Source organism: Chiloscyllium plagiosum, unplaced genomic scaffold, assembly GCF_037043375.1.
Source record: "Chiloscyllium plagiosum isolate Xiang-an unplaced genomic scaffold, Cpla_swu_hap1 HiC_scaffold_28, whole genome shotgun sequence".
Classification (NCBI taxonomy): Eukaryota; Metazoa; Chordata; class Chondrichthyes; order Orectolobiformes; family Hemiscylliidae; genus Chiloscyllium; species Chiloscyllium plagiosum.
The window spans coordinates 8,979,266-8,989,892 of NW_028270166.1; positions in this window are offsets into that span (position 1 = coordinate 8,979,266).

Genomic DNA, 10,627 nt, shown 5'->3' on the forward strand with positions numbered 1-10,627 from the left:
AGTTAGTAAGTTTGCAGATGACACCAAAATTGGAGGTGTAGTGGACAGCAAAGACGGTTACCTCAGATTACAACAGGATCTGGACCAGATAGGCCAATGCGCTGAGGAGTGGCAGTTGGATTAGGTAAAAACAATGACTGCAGATGAAGGGCTTTTGCCCGAAATGTCGATTTTACTGCTCCTCGGATGCAGCCTGAACTACTGTGCTCTTCCAGCACCACTAATCCAGAGAGTGGCAGATGGAGTTTAATTCAGATGCTTGCGAGGTGCTGCATTTTGGAAAGCAAATCTTAGCAGGATTTATATACTTAATGGTAAGGTCCTAGGGAGTGTTGCTGAACAAAGAGACCTTGGAGTGCAGGTTCAAAGCTCCTTGAAAGTGGAGTCGCAGGTAGATAGGATAGTGAAGAAGGCGTTTGGTATGCTTTCCTTTATTGGTCAGAGTATTGAGTACAGGAGTTGGGAGGTCATGTTGCGGCTGTACAGGACATTGGTTAGGCCACTGTTGGAATATTGTGTGCAATTCTGGTCTCCTTCCTATCGGAAAGATGTTGTGAAACTTGAAAGGGTTCAGAAAAGATTTACAAGGATGTTGCCAGGGTTGGAGGATCGGAGCTACAGGGACTGTTTTCCCTGGAGCGTCGGAGGCTGAGGGGTGACCTTATAGAGGTTTACAAAATTATGAGGGGCATGGATAGGATAAATAGGCAAAGTCTTTTCCCTGGGGTCGAGGAGTCCAGAACTAGAGGGCATAGGTTTAGGGTGAGAGGGGAAAGATATAAAAGAGACCTAAGGGGCCACGTTTCACACAGAGGGTGGTACGTGTATGGATGAGCTGCCAGAGGATGTGGTGGAGGCTGGTACAATTGCAACATTTAAGAAGCATTTGGATGGGTATATGAATAGGAAGGGTTTGGAGGGATATGGGCCGGGTGCTGGCAGGTGGGACTAGATTGGGTTGGGATATCTGGTCGGCATGGATGGATTGGACCGAAGGGTCTGTTTCCATGCTGTACATCTCTATGACTCTATGATTATATTTGCTGCCCTTGTTCTCCTAGGTGATACAAGTCATGAGTTTGGAAGGTGCTGTTGGAGGGGTGCTGGGGAGTTGTTGCAGTTCATCTTGTAGATAGTACACAGTGCTGCTTCTCAACATCAATGGTGCCGTGAGTGTGGATGTTGTGCCAATCAAGCAGTTGCTTTGTTCTGGCAGTGTTGAGCTTTTTGAATGTTTTTGGAGTTGAGGTAATCCAGGCAAGTGGAGAGTATTCCATCACATTCCTGACTTCTGCCTTGTAGATGTTGAACCAGCTTTGGGGAGTCAGGAGGTGATTTACTTGCTGGAGGATTCCTGGCCTCTGACCTGCTTTTCTAGTTATAGTACTTATGTAGGTAGTCCAGTTCAGTTTCTGCTCAATGGTAATCTTCAGGATATTGATAGTGGAGGATTCAGCAATGGTAACATTATTGAATGTTATGGGGTAATGGTTGGTTTTTTTTATGAACTTGTGATTTCCTAGCATTTATAAGAAATAAATGTTACACTTAATATTTACCAGCCCAAGTCTGAATGACATCCAGGTCTTGCTGCATTCGGATACGGACTGCTTCGGTACCTGTGCTGAACATTGTGCAAACATCAGTGAACATTCCCACTTCTGACCTTATAGTGGAGGGAAGGTCATCAATAAAGTGGCTGAAGATGGTTGGGCTGGGACACTACCCTGAGGAACATCAGCAGAGACGTCCTGGAGCTGAGATAACTAACTTCCAACAACCATAACCACTTTCCTTTGTGCTAAATATGACCTCAATCCTTGATTCCCACTGATTCTAATTTTGCCAGGACTCCTTGATGCCAAGCACAGTCAAATGCTGATTTGATATCAAAGGCAGTTACAACAATTTTCCTCTTCAGCACCCTCAAGTGATGATTGAATATGGGTTTGACAGTGTGTGAAGGGGTTAATACTGAGCCATTCCGTAACTACAACCACTGTGATGATGTATGGACTGTGTGCAGAACGGCTGAGGAATTAGAAGGAGTAAGATCTAACATCTGGTTCTCCTTAAAGTTGCTGGAACAATGTCTACCATATCAGTGTAACCTGCAACTAGTGGCTGATATGCAATGAATTGTATTTTGATGAGACCCCTATAGTTAAACCAGGTAGTGGTTTTGCAGAGTGTGTAGTTTTGTCCTTTTAAAGAGGATGGTGACAGTCACCTTCACCATGAGCAGCAGCTCACACAGTGCAGTGAGCTGGCATGGCTGTCCAAACAAGTGTTAAGGATGAAACTAGAACTAAACATTTGTGGCAGTCTCAAATTCATGCCTTAACAATAATGATGATGCCACAAGGACAGAAAGTCAGAAGTGAAAGAGAAACTATTTCACTTGGAATTTGCAAGCTTATGGAGATGCCAAAGACAATCCAATCCTAACTCTTAAAAGTGCTTCAATAGATTCCTAACTCAACAGGGAGAAAAAGGGAAGATCTTAATAGAGGAAGGAGAGAGTAGAAGATGACAGATTCCACCAGGGCAACCTGTTGATAAGTTACCTCACTCAGAGCAGGTTAGTTCAGTTATTTAGAACACGGTGCTTAATAACACTGAAGGCATGTGTTCAGTGCTCATGCCTCTGTGTGGGAACAACCTCTTCCACTTGTCCCATTGTGATACCATAGATAAGACTGTTGTAAATAGAGATGTGTGGGCAGGCAATCAAGGATGTTACCTGAAGAGAGAGAGAAATTACGTGATTATAATCCAGTTAAAGGAGCTGTATCAAAGACATTGAAAGGTAGCAAAAATTGCTAAGAAATCTGTGCAGAGAACTCAGAGTTAATGTTTCAAGTCCAGTCACCCTTCTTTAGAACTGATAGCATCTGGGGAAAAAAAAGGGATATTTATATTGATGACAAAGGAAGGGGAGGATGGGGGTGGAAGGAATGAATTGACAGGTGAGAGACTGAGCTGAGAGAGCATAAGAGAGAGAGCGAAAGAGGGAGAAACAAAGGGATTGTGGATATCAGTTTTGAAGAAGGGTCACTGGAATTACAATGTTAACTCTGTTTCTCTCTCCACAGATGCTGCCAGACCTGCTGAGTTTCTCCTGCAATTTCAGTTTTTGTTTCAGATTTCCAGCATCTCAGTTCTTTTTTATATATAGGAGCTGTAGGACTGGATTCCCTCAAATGACAAATTCATTGCATACAAAAAGCCCCAAAACTCAAAGCCATAAATACAGTGAACTAAAACCCAACCCTCAGCACAAACAGACCAAAACAGGCCATGCCATAAGGGAGTTGATTCAAATAATCACAACAACACTAACAAATCAATGTGAGCAAATGCAAGGTCTTGCACTTTGGTAAAAGGAATACAGGCATGGACTATTTTAAAAACATAAGAACATTCATAAAGCCAAAGTAAAAAGGGATCTGGAAGTGCTAGTACAAGATTCTCTAAAGGTTGGCTTACATGTTGGGTCCGTGGTTAAGAAAGCAAATGTAATGTTGTCATTTATCTCAAGAGAGTTGGAATGTAAACTGAGACTTTATTAAGCTCTGGTTTGGCCCCATTTAGAATACAGCATCCAGTTTTGAGCCTCACACCTCAGGAAGGACATACTGGCACTGGAGTGTGTCCAGCAGAGATTCACACGGATGATCCTTGGAATGGTAGGCCTAACATATGATGATTGGCTGAGGATCCTGGGATTGTATTCGTTAGAGTTCAGAAAGTTGAGGGGAGTTCTAATAGAAACTTACAAGATAATGCATGGCTTAGAAAGGGTGGATGCTGGGAAATTGTTTCCGTCAGGTGGGGAGACCAGGACCATAGGCACAGCCTTAAAATTAGAGAGGGTCAACTTAGAACAGAAATGAGGAGACATTTCTTCAGCCAGAGAGTGGTGGGCCTGTGGAATTCATTGCCACGGAGCGCAGTGGAGGCAGGGACGTTAAATGTCTTCAAGGCAGAGATTGATAAATTCTTGATCTTGCAAGGAATTAAGGGATGGGGGAGAGTGCAGGTAAGTGGCATTGAAATGCCTATCAACCATGATTGAATGGCATGGTGAACTCGATGGGCTGAATGGCCTTATTTCCACTCCACTCCTATTTCTTCTGGTCTTATGCCTTAATTAAGAGATTGAAAAATAGAATATTGTTACGATGATGCAAAGTAATTGCCATTGCTGATGTGGCTAAGAGACTGAATCATAAACCATGCACAAGACAATCGTGAATGGATTACTCAATTAAGAAATTGAGAAGGCCATTATTGTAAACAAGCAGCCCTAGACAACAGCCATTAAATAGTACCCTTCACTCCCATAAAACAAGGAGAAAAACATTCACATGTCCATCAACCTTGAAGCCAAGGGCTCTTTCCCATGGGGTGCAGGGGGCATTGCTTCCTGTTATGGAAAGAACATGAGAACTGAGCCAGTCTGCAATCTGACTGCATCAGGACATGGAATAAACAAAAGATAAAAGGATACTAAACATCGAGCGATTCAGCAGCATGGCAACAGAAGATGTGGTCATGATACTGCAGTGTGATTTTTACTGTATTCGAAAGAAGGATCAGGACTGGTCAACCATCAGGAGTATACCACCTGATGAAGGAGCGGCGCTCCGAAAGCTAGTGCTTCCAATTAAAGCTGTTAGACTATAACCTGGTGTTGTGTGATTTTTAACTTTGTACACCCCAGTCCAACACCGGCATCTCCAAATTTTTTTTTCCCCACATTTAATGTGGTGTCAACTTGTCATGGCGACTTTGTTGCATGAACTAGTCAGATAACAGAAGGGTCCAGCTGCATATTGGAGGTGTCCTCTTTGGCTATTTGGAGAAAGATTGGAAACCGTTCGTTAATTAAACTTCATGTTTGTGTTTTCTGAATGATGATAGAGGTATCTGTATTCAAGTCGTAATTGGATTTTAATAAAACAGCAAGTTTATGGTTGAGCCAAACCCTGCGTGTCTGTGCAATTTTGTTCTTTATAAAGTCCAAGAATAATTTGCAAGGAATGGGAAGGGGAACCAATTACGTCATTTCCAAAGACAGTAAAGATCAAGCTTTCATATTTTTGACATTTGCGAATTTGCTTTTCTGGAGAAAATATTACAAATCCAATTTTTATTTATTCATGTTTTACAAAGAAAGCGCTGTCCATGTTTTATCAGTTACCTTGCTGACTGGAGAGTTTTCACATGGGTCGAGAGTGTGGTGCTGGAAAAGCACAGCAGGTCAGGCAGCATCAAAGGAGCAGGAGAATCGACATTTCGGGCAAAAGCCCTTCATCAGGAAGGGCTCTCTGATGAAGGGCATTTGCCCAAAATGTTGATTCTCCTGCTTCTCAGATGCTGCCTGACCTGCTGTGCTTTTCCAGCACCACACTCTCGACTCTGATCTGCAGCATGTACAGTCCTCACTTTCTCCTAGTTTTCACATGGGTGTTGATTGTTGTTACAATTATAGCGTTGTACCGGATAGCCTCATAAGGTAAATGTGACATATTCCATATCCTTCTTATTTTATTAAACTTTTTTCTAGTGGGGCATCTTTACATTAATCAAAGCATTGGTTTTATTGTGTTTTCTCTATGTTTGTAAATTGTATGATTCAAATGTTTGCATGGTTGGAATCTATCCAATTGACTCCCATTATAAAATTTGTTTATTGTTTGCGAATTTGACATTTATGAGGTTTTGCAAGAACGTTACCACATCAAAAGGCGAGACATCATTAAAACTCAAAAAAGGCAATTAGAAAGAATACAAGCCTTTTACCATCTCAATGCATCCTAAAGTTAACATTACCTACTGCATTTTCATGCTAACCATGGTCCTACGAATCATCACCCTCTTTTAATGATGTGTAAGTTGTATTTTCCCTTTTAAAACTTGGTTTTCTTGCAGTTGAGTTCTGATATGCGGAAGGCAAAAAAACTTTAAGTTGTTAGCAATGTTTAAGTTCTGTACTGCCATGTAATTATATTCTGAAATGTTCACAGCCAAAGAGATATTCGTTTTGGAAGAATTGTCACAACTGGAATATAGGAAATGCAGCAGTAAATCTGTGCAAAGCAAGATTCCACAAATAGTAAGGAGATAAGGGCCAGATCATTTATTTCACATGCCAGTTGGGAGGCAAGGACACCATCAGCAAAGTTGTGAAGACAGTGTTTTATCTGTCATTATTTGTAATATACCTGATAATAAACCTTTCTTTTGAAATTGGTTTTCAAGTGTACCCTGGCAGCAAATGTCATAGAGACATAGAGATGTACAACATGGAAACAGGTCTTTCAATCCAACTCGTCCATGTTGACCAGATATCCTAAATAAATCTAGTCCCATTTGCCAGTTATAGATGTGAAGACATCTAAGACTGTGTCAAACTAAACAGCATAACCAGATAATCATGAGCAACTGGGTATGTTTTTCTCACTGAAAGCACTATCTAATGTATTCCTCAGTAACACAAACAGAAAGGGCTGAGATTGATTGTTAGTCTGTTTTGTTTAATTGATCTCAGTAAAAGGGCAGCAGTCATAGCGACATAGAGATGTACAACATGGAAACAGAACTTTCAATCCAACTCGTCCATGTTGACCAGATATCCTAAATAAATCTAGTCCCATTTGCCAGCATTTGGCCCACATCCCTCTAAACCTCATAAACCTCATATTCATATACCCATCAGATAACTTTTAAATGCTGTAATTGTACCAGACTCCACCATTTCCTCTGGCAGCTCATTCCATACATGCACCATGCTCTGTGAGAAAAAGTTGTCTTTTGGGTCCCTTTTATATTTTTCCCCTCTCACTTTAAACCTATGCCCTCTAATTTTGGACTCCACAACCCTGGGGAAAAGACCTTGTCTATTTACCCTATCCATGCCCCTCGTGATGTTATAAACCTCTATAAGGTCACTCCTCAGCCTCTGACGCTGCAAGGAAAACAGCCCCAGCCCATTCTGCCTCTCCCTGTAGCTCAAATCCTCCAACCCTGGCAACATCCTTATAAATCTTTTCTGAACCCTTTCAATTTCCAAATCATCATTCCTAACGCAGGGAGACCAGAATTAAGCGCAGTATTCCAAAAGTGACCTAAACAATGTCATTTGTCAGTATTTGAACCTTGTCCCTCTCAACCCTTTCTAATCATGTATCCATCCAGATGCCTTTTAAATGGCTCTACACTACAGAGTGAAAAAATATAATGAAGGGTGCTTGCTTCTGATACAGGTCAAATGTTCGGTTAAAACCAGATCTGGATTTGCAGGAAGAACAAAAGCAGATGATCCTTCGGTCCATTCAGTATGACCATGATTTGGTCTTCCCAACAAATCACTTTCTCTCCCCCATATCTTTTGATTCCTGTAGCATCCAAAAATATATCCTTGAGAATGCTCAAAACTTAATATCCATAGCCCTCAGAGATTGACAATTTCAAAGACTCACAACCCTCTGGAGGTAAAAAATTCCTCCTTATCACAGCCCCTAAATGGCACACGATGTGGGGCTGGTGACACTCATTGACTAGACTCACATAAGACAGAGACCCACGAATGAGGGTCCACATGAAGGGCCAGTATCATAGATACATTCATGGATAAAAGGACAACAATAGAGAACAGAACCATTTATAGCTGGTGTATAATTTATGGTCTTAATTGTGCTTGTTTATCCTATGTTCTCATGCAGTCAATGGTATTCCCCTGAGTCTCCTTCATTGGTTCAATGTACATCTTTTCACTTCAGCCCTGCAAAAAGGTGATGTATAAAAAAACAAGTTGTTGCTGTCTGATACGGCAACAATATTAATTATCCTAATAAGCAATTGACACAGGTTTTCAAGAATTTCCACCACTTACCATTTTAGATTGCAATTTGAAAAGCCCAGTCCTGGCTATAAGCCTATCATGAAAATCAGTGGCATAAACACAGTCATTGTGGTGCTAAGATATTGTACAATCAGATGTTGTCTTTTCACTCAATGTATGAAAGTTTGGCAACTGGAAAAAGGCTTTTTAAAATATTTATTTGATGCCTTTATTTCCCATCCCTAATTGCCCAGTTTTGGTGAGTCTGATGTCCCATGTAGGGTAAGGATACCAGATTACCCTTCCCTAAAGGGGGCATTTGTGAACCAGATGGAGAAACAACATACAGTCACCATTAGGCTAGATTTTTATTCAATTAAGATTTCACCTTCTGCCATGGTGAGATATGAACCCATGTTGTCAGAACATTAGCCTCGAGAACTTCCTCTAACTGGAGATGCCTGGAATCAGCAGTCTCGGGTGATCTGAGTAAGACACTTCAGAAGTTCCAAAATATTTCTCTTTCATCCATCCACCTCCATTCAGGCATTTCACAAAGTTTCCCAACTGTTTCTTTTTCTCTCGCGGACAAAAGTTGGAGTGAACTGTCCCTTGACTGAGCCAGCTGATGGATTTGTTTTGAACAGCATATCTGAGCTGCATAGAACCTGCTAATGTAGCTGGTGTCTCAGTCTCGAGAGAGGAGGGGGTCATTAACAAACATCAGTTACAGCAGTAACTACTAAGTGCTTAACAGTGACTACAGTCAGAAAGTAGCTATGTTGAGCCGTCTAGTGAGAATGAGGATTAGGCTTTGTTGAGATATACACCATAGAAGTTGGACCAAGGGTCTGTTTCGATACTGTACAGCTCCATAACTGACTCTACAAGGAAAAATGAGGTACGAAGGTAAACTGGCCAATAATATAAAGGAGGATAGCAAAAGCTTTTTTAAGTATGTGCAAGGCAAAAAAAAATGGTTAGGACTAAAATTGGGCCCTTGAAGACAGAAACAGGGGAATATATTACGGGGAACAAAGAAATGGCAGAAGAATTGAATTGGTACTTCAGATCTATGTTCACTGGGGAAGCCACAAGCAATCTCCCTGAGGTAACAGTGGCTGAAGGACCTGAACTTAAGGAAATTTATATTTGCCAGGATTTGGTGTTGGAGAGACTGTTAGGTCTGAAGGTTGATAAGTCCCCGGGGCCTGATGGTCTGCATCCCAGGGTACTGAAGGAGGTGGCTCGGGAAATCGTGGATGCATTGGTGATTATTTTCCAGAATTCGGGGTCGGTTCCTGAGGATTGGAGGGTGGCTAATGTTATACCACTTTTTAAGAAAGGTGGGAGAGAGAAAGCAGGACATTATGGAACAGTTAGTCTGACCTCAGTGGTGGGACAGATGCTGGAGTCTATTATAAAGGATGAAATTACAGCACATCTGGATAGTAGTAACAGGATAGGACAGAGTCAGCATGGATTTATGAAGGGGAAATCATGCTTGACTAATCTTCTGGAATTTTTTGAGGATGTAACTCTGAAGATGGATGAGGGAGATCCAGTAGATGTAGTGTACCTGGACTTTCAGAAAGCTTTTGATAAAGTCCCACACAGGAGGTTAGTGAGTAAAATTAGGGCGCATGGTATTGGGAGCGAAGTACTAGATTGGATTGAAAATTGGTTGCCTGATAGGAAACAAAGGGTAGTGATAAACAGCTCCATTTTGTGGCAGGCAGTGACCAGTGGGGTACCGCAGGGATCCGTGCTGGGACCGCAGCTTTTTCAATATATGTTAATGATATAGAAGATGGTATCAGCAATAACATTAGCAAATTTGCTGATGATACAAAGCTGGGTGGCAGGGTGAAATGTGAGGAGGATGTTAGGAGATTACAGGGTGACCTGGACAGGTTAGGTGAGATGCATGGCAGATGCAGTTTAATGTAGATAAATGTATGGTTATCCACTTTGGTGGCATGAACAGGAAGGCAGATTACTACCTAAATGGAATCAATTTAGGTAAAGGGGCAGTACAAAGAGATCAGGGTGTTCTTGTACACCAGTCAATGCAGGCAAGCATGCAGGTACAGCAGGTAGTGAAGAAAGCTAATAGCATGCTGGCCTTCATAACAAGGGGGATTGAGTATAGAAGCAAAGAGGTGCTTCTGCAGCTGTACAGGACCTTGGTGAGACCACACCTGGAGTACTGTGTGCAGTTCTGGTCTCCAAATTTGAGGAAAGACATTCTGGCTATTGAGGGAGTGCAGCATAGGTTCACGTGGTCAATTCCTGGAATGGTGGGATTACCTTACACTGAAAGACTGGAGCGACTGCGCTTGTACACCCTTGAGTTTCGAAGACTGAGAGGGGATCTGATTGAGACATGTAAGATTATGAAAGGATTGGACACTCTGGCAGCAGGAAACATGTTTCCGCTGATGGGTGAGTGCCGAACCAGAGGACACAGCTTAAAAATACGGGGTAGACCATTTAGGACAGAGCTCAGGAGAAACTTCTTCACCCAGAGAGTGGTGGCTGTGTGGAATGCTCTGCCCCAGAGGGCAGTGGAGGCCCAGTCTCTGGATTCATTTAAGAAAGAGTTGGATAGAGCTCTCAAAGATAGTGGAATCAAGGGTTATGGAGATAAGGCAGGAAGAGGATACTGATTAGGAATGATCAGCCATGATCATATTGAATGGTGGTGCAGGCTCGAAGGACTGAATGGCCTATTCCTGCACCTATTGTCTATTGTCTATTGAAAAGGAAGACTTGCAT